The sequence below is a fragment of the Canis lupus genome, chromosome 11 (genome assembly GCF_011100685.1).
Source record: "Canis lupus familiaris isolate Mischka breed German Shepherd chromosome 11, alternate assembly UU_Cfam_GSD_1.0, whole genome shotgun sequence".
In the NCBI taxonomy this organism is placed as follows: domain Eukaryota; kingdom Metazoa; phylum Chordata; class Mammalia; order Carnivora; family Canidae; genus Canis; species Canis lupus.
In genome coordinates, this window is record NC_049232.1 from 34,113,971 (window position 1) to 34,131,491 (window position 17,521).

General features: G+C 38.9%; 1 pseudogene; it reads right to left on the reverse strand.

Annotated features, from left to right (window-relative positions):
- Positions 1-10,421: 10,421 nt before the first annotated feature.
- Positions 10,422-11,249, reverse strand: LOC106559520 (annotated as a pseudogene).
- Between the last annotated feature and the right edge of the window lie 6,272 nt (positions 11,250-17,521).

The window sequence follows — 17,521 nt, forward strand, 5'->3', positions numbered from 1 at the left end:
GGCAGCGGAAATCTATTTTTAATGGTTCTGTTTTAAATCCCTGTTGTTAGAAACATTTATTTAACCTCTAACTCTGCTCTACTGAGACGTTTTTGTTTACATCAGGTTAGACCTTGACCTTCATAACCCTACACTCAGGGGAAATTTGTTGTTGTTGCTGTTGTTGTGCTTTCAAAAAGATTTGATTGAAATTGGTTTGGCTGATTCTTTTAGGTTTGGAAATAGCCAAAAGCAATTTTGTTTCGGACTATTTGGGGAGACTTTGTTTTTTTCCTTCTCTGGCTTAAGATTTCATTATGAAAGTGAACTTGTATGGACAATGAATAAAGTGTATGTCAAAACTGCTTGCCCACCCCCTCCCCCAAGCTTGAGTGGTAAAAATCATCCACTGCCTTTCCTGGCAGATTGTGGGCTCACTCCTGTTTTCTTGGAGGCCTGTTGGTGTGCAGAGTGGAGCTTCAGGCAGGCCCTTCACCGTCCTCCAGACAATTTATTAGGATGAGGCTCGGTGTCTAGTTGTAGGCAACTACCATCTGGTAGCCTCCCATAGAGACACCTTCAGATACTTCTTGAGGATTTTTTTGAAAGACATTGTAAAGAACTTTACTTCCCAGAGAAGGCCAGGAGTAGGTACAGAGGTTTTTCACTTATTCCATGGAAAGTGAGGATATTATAGCTATGGGAAAATGTTTTAGGTATGTGTAGGAAAAACGTTAAGAAGGAAGAATGAGTCTGAATAATTTCCACCCATCTCTCCATCCCTCCAGCCCCCTCCAGACTCTGAAAAATATTCTGAAGGTCTCCACTAATCTACAAATTTCCCATGTATCACAGATTACTCCCCAGGACAAAGGGAATAGCAGAGGCCCAACAGACACATCATCCTGTTCCCCACTTCCTACTGTGGGCTTCCTACTGACAGTTTATTACTGAGAACGTCTCCTGTGTGTACTCAGGTACACAGTACTCTCAACTACTGCATCGTGCTCATAATATTTTCCTAATTTCAGCTCCTGTGGTGATGTTTGGCTTTGATGACCTGGATGACCTTGAAGCCATACTGAGTGTCAATGTCAGTTCAGCAACTACTGCTGACCATGCAGAGAAGCCACTGCTGCTGGCACGGAGGATGGTAGCTCTTGCAGCACTGAGCGGTTTCTCATCATGTTGACTGCCCAAGCTCAGGACTTAGACAGCTAAAGCTCCTCGGTTCACTGGCTGGGTGACCTTGGATAAATACTTATTCTCTTTGGTAGAGTTTACTGGCTTCTTCCCACTTTTGACAGAACTCTTCACCAGTGGAATTCACAGCACTGTGCTCAGCAAAACCATGACCTTCAACCAACTCCCAGGCAACTGATTGTGGCTGTCGGGCAACGTGGGCCATGATAGAAATAATGTTTGGGACTTTGCGGCAAGGCTAACTGAAGGGAAAGAGCTGAGTGCCCTCAATCTCTGCTTTATTTCTTCCTGATGCCCGGAAATGCAAATTCGAGGCCAAAGCTCCAGCAGCCATCTTGGCTCCAAGGTGGATTTTTGGAACAGATATCACTTACAGAAGATTGCAAAGCAGAAAGCGAGAAGCAGAAAGAAAGAAACCCATGACATGCCCTGGACACCGTATCTTCAGACGTCATCTAGCTGGAAAAAAATCAACTGCAAATTTGTATAAGTTATTGTCATTTCGATCTTTCCTATAATATGCAGCCAAACCTAATCCTGATCATGTATCTAGGAAAGGAGAGCAGTAGCAGTACCTAAAGCCTACAGTTATTGTAAGGTTAGATGATGAAATAATGCAGGTGACAAATTTTTATTTGTTTAATAAAAGATACCATCACTAAATAAAAGCATAGTTTGTCCTTAATACAAGTTAGATGTTATAACCTGAATGAAACCTTGGATTACCCAAGTCCAATCTTGAGATGGAATTTCATAAGAAAATGTGGTTTGGTCACAAAAATAATTAAAAGCAATTTAAATTTTAATTGAAGTTACTAAAAAATATCAAAATGTATCCAGTTAGAAATCCAGACACTTTATTTTAAATGGAGAAGGTCCTTTTTTTTAGTCATTTCTTTTGAAAGATTTCAGTTACAAAAATTTGCCAGAATAATATAGAAAACTTCTGTAACCTCTTCACCCATATTCCCCAAATGGCAACTTGCTATCACATTTCCACAATCACTCACATATGTACTTACTAACTTTGTTCTTGAAATTTTGGAAAGTGCATTGTAAGCTACTCCCCCATAAACCCTGAAACACTCTAGAACATGATCCCCAAACAAGAACGCTCTCCTAAATCACCAGCATATAATGCTCCAAATCAGGAAATCTACACCTATACAACACTACCTCCCATCCTGCCCATGGACCCTTTCAGATTTCAGCAACTCACCCTATAATATCTCCTTTTCTTTTCTGCTCTAGGATCTTACCCAGAATACTTTTGCAATTAATGATCATGCATTTTCAGATAACTTCAATCTGGAACACCTTCTCGTTCTCCTTCTTTTTCATGTCCTTGATGGTTTTAATGAGTACGGATCTCTGATTATATTTATATATTCCTATACCATGAGTTCACATGGCTACCTACAGTTTCAGCTCAATACCCCAGGCTTCTTTCCATTCTTTTTTCTTTCCCCGTTTGTAAAATCTTCTCCAGAAGTGAGAAGTTTGGCTTCCATTATCCTTGGTAAATTGAATTCTTTGCTAAACTTGCTCATTTGTTCCCTGTAAACCAGTCCTCCGGCCATGATGGCCCTTCCTTCAGCTGCCATCTCTGTTCATCCGTGCCCCAGTCTGTTCCTTAACTGGCCTCCTCATCAGTGCCTTGGAGGAGGGAAGGAAGGGGAAGGAATATAGAATAGGAAGGAAGCGCAACACTTCTTAATTTCTTTTTTCCTCATTCCCTTTCTCACACACCCTGCCCTGTTGGAGTGACATCCCAACCTAATCCAGAGCATGGTGGCATTCATTAATATGCATTTTCTCACATACTTGTAATCTTACAATAGTACTTTTTAAAATTAAAAAAAAAACACCTTAATCCATCTATGCACCTAGCCCCATCCTCCACAATCCCCTAAACCTCTTGCATTTTAAATCAAATATAACAGTTGTAAACGAGTGAACAAGACTTCATTTCTTTTATAGTAGGCTCCAGGTTCAGCTAGGAGCCCATTGTGGGCTTGAATTCATGACCCTGAGATACAAGACCTGAGATGATATCAAGAATTGGACACTTAACTGATTGAGCCACGCAGATGCCCCAAGATTTTACTAAAAAAAAAAATATATATATAATATTATATATTTATATATAATATAGTATTAATTATTATATATATAATATATTATATATATAAATTAATGTGATGCTAGAAAAAGTTGTCTGCCTGCAAAGCTCTTCAGCTGCTAAGGAGATGTAAGCATATGAAGCTAAATGCAGGCTTTCATGTTCACAGTTCAGGCAAAGTCATAGAACATGTGCATCTGTGCCTGCAATTGCTTTGTCTTTCTTCTACCTGCATCTTTCACCATCTCAAAGTCTGGGAAAGATCAATGTTAGAAGACCATATTGTCAAGAAAAGGCTATACATCATGTTTTTTGAACTGGAATAGGCAGCCTCTTTCCTTGAGAACAAAAATGTCCCCTCTTTCATTGCACAAACTCTTTTGCAAAACTTTGACCCACGACATGCTTTAACTCATTAGCAATTGTGAACCTGTAATTTTTTGTTACTTGCTGAGCATGGAACTTGACTGCATTTCCCAGCCTCCCTTGAAGCTTCTAAGGAGTGTGGGTAAGGAAAGGGATGCACACCTACTACCTCCAAGCTGAGCTCATACAGGTCATGATGTGTACTCCCGTTCTCTGTCTTCCCTCATGCGGGCACTTGCACACTGTGGTACAGGACTCCAAAGTCTGGTGGCAGAGCCACTAGAGGGAAAGAAGCTGGTTCCTACTTGGAACAGAGCCCCCTCCTTCTCCCTACCTCCACCCCCCAGTTTCCAGCCTGCAGAGGACTGGGAAGTGTGGGAACAATGGACCTTAGTGGTTGAGATTGAGTATTATTTATGATAATACTTAGCCTACAAAATCTCCAAAGAATGTCATACGGGTTCCTACTAGGACAAGATCTCAAACAGTATTCCCTGATGGATAGTTTTCCCGAGTGGTTTTGTATAGCAAAAGTCAACTGACTGAGCAAGATACCTTCTCTTACTTCACCCTGGAAATTTCCTTTAATTTCAGGGAGTGATGTTGCAATATTGTTTAAGGCTCTCGTTTTATGACCATAGTTCCAAATGAGGCACTCGGATATGTCCAACCTCAACGGCACATCTGGAGCTTATGATTCCAGTGGAAAGTCACAAGTGGAGACAGTGGTCAGCTTAGTGGTGCATGGAGCTAGGTTGGCCCAGTCTGATGTAACACTATAATTAATGTGACTCTAACATACCTTACAGTTGCATAAGGGCTAATATTCTTTCTTGTGTGTTTAGCTTCCTAGCAAGAATGATTAAATAACAAGGAGGACTGAACTTAACACCACTAAGGCATTTCTTTTCCTCAGAAAGAGCTTCTAGCTGGGAAAGGTGGATTTGCTTGCATTCGCACTACTGCGAAAGAAATGGGAATGACCACAATGTCACCTCTCTGGATGCACAAGTCCTTTGTGCTACTCTGACCGATTGGGATGCTCCTACTTGTTTTTTAATCCCTGGTCCCTTTCCTTCTTGGAGTAGGCCCTGGGGCATTCTCTGCAGAGGGCCCCTGACACTGGAAATTCCTCCTTTTGGTTGATCAAAGCTGATGCAGCCTGACCCCACCCCAGGAAGTGGTGGCAGACACATCTGTTCATTCTGGCTTCCTGCCAATAGGGGATTTACTCTCGGGTGAGTGGGGGAGAGGGACTTTTATGTCGGGAGGGGATTTATTGTTGGCTGACGGGGTGTGGCGAGTGTGAAGGGTGGGAACCACTTCAGCTCCTTGGCTGGATTGTCTGACTTTTTATGCAGTGGGGTTTAATCTTTGTATGTGGGTTCCAAGACTTTTGTAAAGGGCAAGTGCTGAATCGGTGAACTTTAACGACGCACTGAGAAACTTTTGGGGGGAGTATAGATGTGCAAAAGGAAGAAGATGAAAGTGAAGGTTAGCTGACTACACACAGTAAGATACTGTTTGGAATCAAACAACTACTGAAGATAAAATTCTGGCTGTCCTTGCTTGTTAGCTAGCGTACGTAACTCCACAGGAAAAAGGGAAGTAGAAGCTGGACCACTCGGTGTTCTGAAATCTGGCCTTTGCTAAGGGGAGGTCATTAGACTCCCTCACATCTCAATGTCTTCATAGCAACAGTTGCAACAGTACTAAAACTACACGTCAAATTTCTGTAAGACACTTTTGTGTGTGAAATTATTACATGCTAAGAAAGGAGAAGTATGGACCAGGACCAAGTATGGACTCTTGAATGCCGAGAGTAGGAAGGTTGTCTGAGACCAGACTGTGGTCCTGAACACAACACTGTTTCAGTGATTCAAAATATGAACAGCGAAGAAACGTCATTGAGGTAATTGAGTTTAACTTTAGAAGCTGAGAGAAAGCCAGCATTTGGCACCTTAGACAGCCCTTTATCTTTCCTCCTTACATATTATTTTTATAGGACTGCCAAAGCCAGAGATTTTACCTAGGTTTGAACTTTTCACCTCACAGATCTTATCGAGCAAGTACTTAGAGTTTCTATGCCCACTGCCAGGCCATATGATGAGGTCTACACAAAAGAAATACGAGGCATGGTCCCTGTTCTCCATATAGCAGGGATTTCTGTTCGAAACCTCAATATAAGAGTTCAGGCAGAGCCACAGCCCATCTGTAAGTTAGAAAAAGATGTTGTCTCAGGCAGACATAGTTCTGGTTTCATAGTTTGCGAGTGGAGTGTGGGCTACATTTCAACCCTCACTGGTCCTTTACATTCTTGACCTATACGTCTTTGTGTGTTTTGGATTCCATCTTAGCTTATGGATATGGAGCATCATATCTTAATGGAGTTGTGGGATACATCTGTCAGAAACCTTAGCTTCGCAAGGGACCACGAAAACCTTTCTGGTAAATAAATCATCTTAAGGGAAGAGAAATTTGAAGCAGACAACTTTAATCCAAGAGCAACATGTCACAGGAGAATAGTCTAGGAGGATCCAAAGGCAGCATGGTGTCTGTCTTGGAGTTAGGTGACAGTGGCAAGTGTGTGGTGACTATAGGTGGCCTCAGCAAGTTTGGTCCAGCAGCCCAAGAAGCTTCAGTACAGATCAGCTGCAGAAGTTGGAGGCTTTGAGATGGACTCAGAATGGCCGAGTAATACCTTCTCCAGCATGAGATCAGTGAGGGAAAGTGGGAAATGTCAGCTCTATCCATCGCCATACATGTGCTTTTTGGAGAATTCCAGAAATACCCAGGAGAGGGGAAGATGTTTAAAAAAAGGACTGGATAGGGGATCCCTGGGTGGCGCAGCGGTTTGGCGCCTGCCTTTGGCCCAGGGCGCGATCCTGGAGACCCGGGATCGAATCCCACATCAGGCTCCCGGTGCATGGAGCCTGCTTCTCCCTCTGCCTGTGTCTCTGCCTCTCTCTCTCTCCCTCTCTCTCTGTGACTATCATAAATAAATAAAAATTAAAAAAAAAAAAAAAAAAAAAAAAAAAAAAAAGGACTGGATAGGGCAGCCCCGGTGGCTCAGCGGTTTAGCCCCGCCTTCAGCCCAGGGAGTGATCCTGGAGACCAAGGATCGAGTCCCACATTGGGCTCCCTGCATGGAGCCTGCTTCTCCCTCTGCCTGTGTCTCTGCCTCTCTCTCTCTGTGTCCCTCATGAATAAATAAATTAAATCTTTAAAAAAAAAAAAGGACTGGATACTAAAATTGTGAATTGAGGAAGAGCCATAAGAAGGTTATTTGCCACTGTGATTGTGATCCTATTTTTATCCCAATGCAGAGGTGAACTGGGCAACCAGAATAGCACATATGCACATGGAAGTATGAAGTAATGTTGCATTCCACTCCAGGGTAACAAGATGGGAGATGATTACAAAATGTAAGTCAACACTCTCTGTGTGTAATCCACTTGAGTCAAGTTCACTTGTTAGGAATGATAGAATATACAGGATGGTAAGCAACTTCCACAATTAATAATTGGAGGTTCCTGAGTAATACTCTTAAATTTCTCTTTCAGTGAAGAGATGGGGGAAGGACAGGGTATGGAGTAGAGTGGTTGAGGGGGGCCAAGAGGTGACTGTGTGTAGAGTATGAGTAGAAGATGTGTGAAAGGAAATAAACCCTAATTCAGGAACCAGGACTCCTGGGTTCTCTGCCTCGTTCTGCTCTCGCCAGCAAAGTGGAAGTGAGAAAATCATTTACCTTCTCTGAGCTTTGATTTTGTCATCTGTAAAATGGATTGAACTGATTAACTTTTAGAGTTCTTCCCTGAGTCTGGTGCTCATGTTTGTCTCTGAAAAACAATAATGGTTGAAAATGAAATTTTGCCTACAGACCCTGTGAATGGTATGTGGCTTATTTCAGTAGGATAGGACTGCCACCAAAGTGCCACATAACAGGGTTAGTTTTCTGACTAGACTTTTCTGGTAAGTGACTAATTCAAGATGAGCCCTGCAGGAATCCCTGAGTGGCTCAGCGGTTCAGCACCTGCCTTTGGCCCAGGGTGTGATCCTGAAGACCTGGGATCGAGTCCCGGGTCAGGCTCCCTGCATGGAGCTTGCTTCTCCTTCTGCCTGTGTCTCTGCCTCTCTCTCTCTCTTTCTCTATGTCTATCATGAATAAATAAATAAAATCTTAAAAAAAAAAAAAAAAGAAGAGCCCTACATGTACACATACGGCAATGGTTTGGCACAGCTGAGCATTAAATGTTTTGCTAAGTTTCTTGTCCTTTCTTTCCTGCTTCCTACATGTCAGGTTCCTACTTCCTTTTTGGTCACTGTATAAGTGTGCAGGTTTTCTCTTAACCCTATCAGATTGGCTAGGCAGTTAGTCTGTGTTTTTGCACACCCTGGCCAAATCAGCATGGTCATTCAGCTGTGTTTATTTTCCCTTCCCAGACATCAGGTGTCATCTGCCTGGTAGCAGCCCCACAAAAGTACTATCTCCCCTAGTAAGCCTGCAATGCCTCTGACTCTTGCTAAGTTTGGTGGACTTGGAGTCACATCAACAACCAGAGGCACCCATCAAACAGCAGCCCATGGCATTTGATCTCTTCAAGAGTTTTCAAAATCTCTGTAACAGCAGTTTGAATGACATTTTACTTATTTGTAAAAAAGATTTAATTTATTTATTTGGGAGAGAGAGAGAGACCACAAACAGGGGGAGCAGCAGGCAGAGGGAGAGGGAGAAGTAGGCCCTCTGCTGAGCAGGGAGCCCCATGTAAGGCTTGATCCCAGAATCCCCGGATCATGACCTGAATTGAAGGCAGACGTTTGACCAACTGAGCCATCCAGATGCCCCTCAAATGACAGTTTAAATAAATAGTCTCATGAGAAAGAGAGGAGGTCAGAAGAGAGATAAAGAGAAGAGAGGAGAGGAGAGGAGAGGAGCTAAACTATAAGGGAAGGAACCCAGAGAAGAACAGACTCCTTTCCATTTCCTTCCATCATATATATGAGAATTTTGACTTTTTAGGATATATCAATCCACTTTTTGATAAAACTACAATTTCAACACTAAAAAACTTAATTTCAAAGGCATTTGGGTGGTTCAGTTGGTTAAGGGTCCTTTTCTTGGTTTTGATCTCAGGGTCATGAAATGGAGCTCTGTGCTGGGCTCTGCACTCAGTGTGCAGTCTGCTTGGGATTCTCTCCCATCTGCCTCTGCCCCTCCCCCTGGCTTGAATTTTCTCTTTCTCTCTCTTTAATTAATTAATTAATTAATTAATTAATTATTTAAAAAATAGCTTTTGATTGATTCTAATCCCTTACATTTTGGCTATAGTTTGCAATCCATCAGGTTTGGTTGACTTAAGGAATTTTAGGCCATTTTCCAGAATCATCTTCTGAAAGCAAGGTCCTGGTAATTTGTCTCCCCTGCTAAAGAATCTTCACGGGCTCCTTGACCCTGGTATACTTGTCTAGTTTTGAATCAAGCTGATTTTTTTTTTTTGTCTGTTTCCAATGCCTTTCCACAGTAGAAAGTATAGTTGGAAATATATAGTTTCATATAGTTGAAAATAGTCTTACAGATCAGTATTCACAAAAATACTAAAATTACTCTTCCTATAGCTAGAATTTCACTCTAATTCCTTATGAAACTATGTTGAATTGAGTCCACATACTTCTTAAACTAGATGCCTGTCAAGTAAGTACCTGAAATCTCCCACAACTACTCTCATGCCCTCTGTATGAATGAATGAGGTGACCTGTATCATTCCAATTTGAACATTGTGGCAGGAAATAGAGAAAGATTATGTGGTTTGAGGATCGATTGACCAATATCTATATAGATGATAGGAGGAAAAGTGTGATTAAATGAAGGCAAAAGGATTTCTGTCTTACAATATTGAAGATATTAACGATAAGGAGGTTGTAAAATACTGTGCTGAGCTGATAATTGTTGTGGGATTTGCTTTCCAAGCCATCTTTTGTATCATGATAATAAAAAATACATATAAAATTATGCGGGATAATTTAGAAGTGATTTTGATCTCAATAAGGTTAGAGGGAGAAATTTAACTGGTTCACTTATTATCATATATCAATATAGCCAATATAGGCCAGAAACAAATGGATGTTACCGATGATTTTCTGTTTTCATGGAAAATAAAAGGAAGGGAAAGAAAAGAGAAAACAAAAAGTTAAATGCCTCCTATGCCAGTCTTGTGCTTGGCAATGACCTCACTTAATCCTTATAGGAACTTCCATAAAGGAGTTTCCATTATCCTCATTTTATAGATGGTGAACATAGGAATTGGGAAGTAACTGGCCCAAAATCCCACCACCAGGATCTTAGCTGAGCCCAACCTGCCCTCAGAGACTTTGTTCCTTCTACCTTGATCTCTTGCAACTGGTTTTATTTGTTGTTTGTTTGTTGTCATTCAGTTCATTTCTTCTTGTTCTAGAAGAATTACACAGGATTTGGTCACCACTGTCTGTGCAATTCCATATGAAATGTTAGTTACCATTTTGAAATCATTTTGGCACTGAATATTGAACAACTCACCAGTTTCAAGATGACATCTCTATTCTGCAGGCACACATATTATTTAAAATAAAGAATGTCATTTTTTATTTGACCAAAGCAAGGCTCAGTTTCTTCCCACTGAGTTCTGAGCACCTGAATCTCCCTGCTCAGCTCTCTTTTTTTTTTCAGTTTATAATGTTTTGCTATGATTTAGATTTCCTCCAAGAAGAACAAATTTTATATATAGCATAAAAATTCCGAAAGACTCAAAAGGCTACTTTTAACTTTGTTCAAGTTTTTTTCCAGGCATTAAGTGTGTCATAAAGCTGTTGCTATTATTTTCCAAATGTCCTATGTGTACTATGATTGACAACAAGACCATTTCAGTTCTTACTGCATTAATAACAAGTGTTTCGACATCATTGGCTCCAATCTGAAGTTCTTGCTACATTGTGTCAAAAGAAATTTCTTTTTTAAAATGATTTTTATTTGCTTATTTAGATAGAGAGCAAGAGAGATCATGTGAGGAGTGGGGGTAGGAGGAGAAGCAGACTCCCCACTGAGCAGGGAGCCAGATGTGGGGCTCTATCCCAGGACCCTAGGATCATGGCTTGAGCTGAAGGCAGACATTTAACCGACTGAACCATCCAGGTGCCCCAAGAAATTTCTTTATTTTTCACTGCTATTCCCATAATAGTAAGCAGTCTCATTTTTGCCATATTCTGCTCATGTGATAGACCAAGTGAATCAATGAAGTCGATTATTCTGATAAAACTTGACATATGACACCAATTAACACTCACAGGAATGATTAAAAGATCATGAGTAAGTTCACCTTCCAAAAATTTGACTGGTTTTAAAGTGAGAGAATGGTAAAAAACAACAACAACAACAACAAGAAAAAAAGAAATGCATTTAGATCTTTCAATGCTCATACAATACATCTGTGGGCAACAGCTTGAACCTGGGAGTGTTATCCTCTGTGTGGCTTCCTAGCAATTCCACACATGAGTGTGACAGCCGAATACTTACTGAAATACTTTTTCTGGAAACCCAATGAACCATTCTCCTCTGGTCATAAATGTACTACTTTTTCATCATTCAAGTCTGATTATTACCAAATACATTTCTGGAAACACATTCTCTAGATGTTACAGAGGCTTTCATAATTTAATTTATCAATGTCAAGGAATTATGAAATTGTCACAGCAGCATTAATGCTGAATCAATTAAAAATACAAAATAAGTTACACTGTCTCATGCTTTGGAAGATGAGAGGTGATTACAAGCAGACCCACAGGGACAGAGCATTAAACTTCCAAAGGATGAGTCATGACTGTTAAAAACAGTATACATCTGTGTGAGATGCCACATGAAAATATAAAAAAATGGCTTTCTTAGTAGCTGTGAAAAGTTAAAACAAGGCACCAACCAGAAAGCTCTCCTATTTCCCAGATGCCTTTCAAGACTGTTGTCTCTCTATAGCCTCAAAATCAAAAGTCAGAGACAGAACAAGTTACAATTAATTATTACCACCATGATGATCCATCAAGGATCCGTTCGAAGCATAACATTTCTTGTAACTGCTAGATTTCTGAGCAAGAGGTGACCAAAATCTCATCAATTTTTTAGCATGCCATGTAATCCTTTTAAATCTTAGAGAACATTTGGACAAAAGTTGGGAAATACACACATGAAATATTGATTCTTATTCTGGTGAGTAATCAGGTTAACCTTCTTGGTAGAATGAGGTTGAGATAATTAAATAGGTGGATTTGCCAAAATGAGTAAATGAATCCATTACAATACATTATGTCACAATCCTATCTCTGCTACCTTCATTTTAAAATAAAAATAACATTTAACAAGTTCTGTGCCATGAAGTTGAAAATAGAATGTTATAGAGTTGTCATTATTTCTTCTCTGGGAAGGATTGTGACTGATAAGATAACTATTGCCTAAACTATTTTAGTATGTGGAATTGGCACAGATAAATTCTCTGCTCTATGTACTAATTACAGTAATTTGATCATTATAATGATTATAATTTCATATTCACTTTATATGAGATAGTCTTTTAACACTGCCTGTCACATCATAGTAAATTTGCTTGTAAGATTCTTTTGGGGGGAAACTATTATATCTTATCAACAATGTCTTTAGTAGCTTAATTATGATATGCCTTCGGGATTTTTATAACACCTCTCGTAAAGCCTGTTTTCTGAATGAGAATGTTATATGTCTAAGAGCTGTGTCAAGATACTGTTTTAAGTAGTCAGTTGCATTTCTAATATATTTATGAGAAAAATTATTGAAAACAACCTAAAATTCCAACAGTGGGGCTTTCTTTTTTAAAATTTTATTTATTTATTCGACAGAAAGAGTGAGTGAGAGAGAATGGGGGGCAGCGGAGGGGAGGGAGAAGCAGACTCCCTGCTGAGCTGGGATCATGACCTGAGCCCAAGGCAGATGCTTAACTGACTGAGCCACTCAGGCTCCCCAGGGAAGTACTTATTGACTTAATAATTGCATTATCTCTGCATTGAATATCAGATATTTACAAAAAGAATGAGGAAATACTATGTACTGTTTCAGACATATACCAAGGTACCAAGGTAGATTATGAAATGAAAACAGCAAGTGCAAAATAGTGATGATAGAATATATTTTTATATAAAATACAGTATATATAAAAATACATCATTGTATCTTCTTGCATTTTCAATCAATGAAGACCCTGGTAGGACAAAAAGGAAGGTAATATAAACAGTGTCCCGAGGCTGAGAGGAGGGACACGTATGGTAACTAGATGAGTGGAAGACGGGGGAAAGACAGACTTTCACTGTATTCCTTCCCTTAGAATGTCTGTTGGTGGCTCCTGGGGCCATGAAGAATGTTTGATATTCACTCAGCACACTACATCAAACTTTATTTCATTTCTTATGGATTTTTAGTCACACATATGAAAGCCTTTACCTGTTGTCATTTTATCACTTCTATAACTTATTGCAATTAAATAGTTGATATTTTTATAATTTACTGTGATGCATATTATGGGAAACAATGGTTATCCAGTTGTCTCAACATTATTTACGAATAGGCTATCATTTTCTTATTGACTGGAGATGTTACCTTGTTCACACATTAAATTCCCTCAAGTATCTGTGAACGGTTTGTCTGTGTATACGCCCCCATGATTTAGTTACTTTGACTATCTGCTTTAAAATTGATAGGTCTGGTTTTCCTTCATTGTTCTGTGTCAGAGGTTTTTCTGGCTATTTTAAACATTTTTAAGGTAAATCTTTTCTAAAATCAGAATGCCTAATTGAAAAATGTTGGCTAAATATTGGCATTGTGCTAAATGTATCTATTCATTAGCTTAAGGAGAATTGATAACCTTCTGATGTTGGATAGTTTTCCAGTTTGTTCTTTTGGACTTTTCAAGTGTATAATCATATTACTTGCAAATAGTGATAATTCTACCTTCTTTTTCCATTTCTCTTGTCTCTAATTTCTTTTTCTCATCTAATTACAATGATTAGTTAAATATGCTCTTAAAAACTCTGCAAAGACTCACCGAAGGAACAGTTATAGTAACAGAATTTGGGTGAAATTCTTAAGCCATTTATACAAGACATTGTTTTGAATAACTGTTTTGGCTATAGCAACATGACCTGTTAGAAATTTTCCTGATGTCTTATTTCTAAGAAATGAGAAATGACTTCACTTGTTATTAAAACCATCTTCAGTATATTAAAATGGAGCTTTCCCTAAGGGCTAGTTTACAAATAATCATGACTCATCAGACATATTGTGAGGAAATATACATAGACAAAAGAGAGATTTTAGCAATTGACTGGTTAATCTCTCTCCCCCAACCCCAAGTCAGGTGTATTAGAAATGATTGAAGCAAAATGTGTGGTTTACATCTTATTCCTCAACCCCTGTATGTTTGGATTCAACTTTCATATTTGAACATAGTCATGCTGAGTTTAAGAATGACCTTCCTCATCTAGGGTAGCAGGATTGATTGCCTGGTGTGTGACATGATGATATGTAAATTTTATATTTAAATCTAAGACTCCAGCAGCCAATTCAGGGCTGAATTTTGTCCCAATACGAAGCAAAATATATTGGACAACTAAATGGAAAGAATATCAACCAAACTAAAATTTTCTAAATTTAGATATTTTTCATTCAAGAAGTGAAGTGTTAGTAAACATGTTTGAAAATCCAAGGCTGGAAATGCCAGTCACAAGACTGGATTTCCACAATCAAAATTTACAAATTTTCTTGCTGACACAAACCTCTAGCATATTTGCTAGATGAGGGGGGTCATTATGAAAGGAAAGGAACATCCGTGAATAGTAAACGGAATGACCATAGACAACCAAAATTAAACAGGTTACTCTATAGCATTGATACAGACAAATTCAACACACACGCACACCCCCAAACACACACACACACACACACACACACACACACACACACACACACACACCTCAAGAGAACCTCTTTACAAATCAGCAGTCATTTGATTTACAAATCAAGTGTCCCCTCAGCTTCCAGGAGCCACAAAGGCCCAAGCTCTGGTTTGAAGAGCCCTTAGTTTCCAAAGGAGTTAATCTGCTTTTAATCTTTTGGAGCTCCTTCCTGAACAAAATAAAGATCGGTAAACCTGCCAGAAAACAAGAAAGCAAACTCAAGATAAGACTTCCCAATTGTGTGTTCTAACACACTAGTCCAATCCCCTGTGTAGTGTAGCTTGAGCAAAGAGAAGTGGCCATTTGGGAAGGCTGATGAAAGTTGACTCCTTATTCTAATTGCCACATTTAGCTAAACTAACACTAATTTACAGATCTACAGGAAAAAGGCAGGACAGAGCATCCATTCAATCATGGAAATCCACCAGCATATGTCACTAGAACTTACTAGGATAAGTGTTTCTTACTCACTATGTCTACCAACTTGGTAACACTGAGGCCATCTCTCAATACCAGAGAGTTTACATTTCGACCTAGACTTCTAATGATGAATAGCGGGTGATTTCTACCAGGTGAAAATCTTATTTATCTATCCTATGCTGAGGGTAAAAAATCCTGTGCGAGAGCCAAAAGACACATGAACTAGATTATATGTACTCAGAAGAATTTGTAAATCAAATGACTGATTTGTAAGGAGGTTCTCTTGATGTTTGTGTGTGTGTGTGTGTGTGTGTGTGTGTGTGTTGTGTTTCACTTGTGTGTATCAATGCCACACAGTGCCAGGTTTTGTAAATTACCAAATATATAGTCATAACCTATTGAAAAGACTAAATATTGGCTTGGAGGCATTGGCTGAACTTTACCATTTTTCTTTTTATAATTAGATTTTTTTAAAACTTAGCCCCACATGCTGCTACTTTTAGCCTGATGCGGCAGGACCTAGTTAAGTTATGCTATATGCTTTTCAATTAAACCATAACTTTCACATGTGCATTTTGTTGTGCTCACTCAACATTAAATAAATGGATAACACCTGAATAAATTCAGAGTCCTGGAGTACACCAATTCTTGGAACTAATTTACCAGTGAGAGGTTTTTCATTTTACTTTAATCAAGAATGTTACTGAATTGAAGTAAAGCAGTAGTTACTTAAGTACAATCTCTAAAAACAGGTAATAGTAAAATATATAATAGTATTTATGACTGCTTGACCCATTTCTCAACCCATTTAAATCTGGAAAGATATGCAATAAATTTGAGTCCAGTTTATATACTTGGACCATTCATATATACAGTAAAGCTCTTTCATAAAGCTTCTTATCAGGGGAAATGTCTTAGAAAGGAAATGGAAAATTATGGGCAGGGAGATAGTACATAAGATTTTCAGCCTCCCATTTTACCATTATATCTCCTTATTTGTATTAAAAAACACAGCTACTGACAATGACACTGTACATGTGTGTAAAGTGTCAAGGAGACATATATCCTCAGCAGTTCCTGGAACATAAGAACTCTGTGGCCTTTCTCTACTGTTGATGTCATTTTTCTTGTAGCTTTTTCTTGGTTAAGCTGAGTGGCAATGACAATAAATATGACATTCCTTATTTCTGAAAGCTTTAACACTTGATTAGGTTTCTAGTGTAGGGACCTGTGCACAGAAAGCATTGGGTGAATATTGATTAATGATGATCACACCCTGCAAAATAAAATTAAACATTATACATGATGTAGATGTTGATAAATTGATAAAGAGACTGTGTAATTCTGCAGAAGATCTAGATCTTTCAACTGCAGTCTGTGAACCACTTGTATAGCATTCTTGTTAAAAATGAAAATTCCCAGCTCATGCCTAAAACTCTGTGATTTAGAACCTATGAGTGTAAGGATGCCTGGGTGGCTCAGTGTTTGAGTGCCTGCCTTTGGCTCAAGGTGTGATCTTGGATTCCCAGGTTCGAGTCCCAACCAGGCTCCTTGCATGCAGCCTGCTTCTCTGTCTGCCTGTGTCTCTGTCTCTCTCTCTCTCTCTCTCTCTCTCTCTCTCATGAATAAATAAATAAAATCTTTAAAAAAAAAAAGAACCTATAAGTGTAGGAATTTTCATTTTCAACAGTTTTTCTGGTGATACTCCTATATTATGAAATTTGACAACCTTTAACCATTACATCTTGTATTCTTAAAAGAATATTTCTAATATGTGCATGTACATTTTCATCTAGACCACTAGAAAGGAAGTCTACAGAGAAGATGACTTTTAATATTAGATTCTGAATTTTTATTTAAGTGGACAAAATAATACTAATCAATTACATAAAGTCTTAAGCTATGCCTGTAAAATTCTTAAAAACTCAGCAGAAAATTTAAATATTCCCAAAGGCAAATATCTGGCTTTTGAGGAAAATCTGGGACTTTTTTACTAGTCATTTTTTTTAATCTGTAAGTTTCATAGTAAGTCAACAAAGGAAAGTTGTTGAGTCCATTCACTACTAGAGAGGTCAGGAAGAAAAGACAACAGTATATAGAGTCCAACTTTTTACATCTTTACCACGAGCAGCAGGAGAATGTGTGCAAGGTGTAGCTGCAAACATTTTAGAATTAAGTGTAACATAAAATGTCATATCATGACCTCTCAAATATAAAAAGCAAAAGCAAGTCCCCAATAAGAAGGCCTGGGATGGAAGAAATGTTCCCAGCATGAGGGAGATGGTGGCCACACCTAGAATTCAATTCACACTGAGAAGGAATGGATATATTAATGCCTCCAGGAGAGAAAGCAGGGCTTATGTGAACAATTTTATTTTTTTAGGGATTTTATTTATTTATTCATGAGACACACAAAGAGAGAGGCAGAGG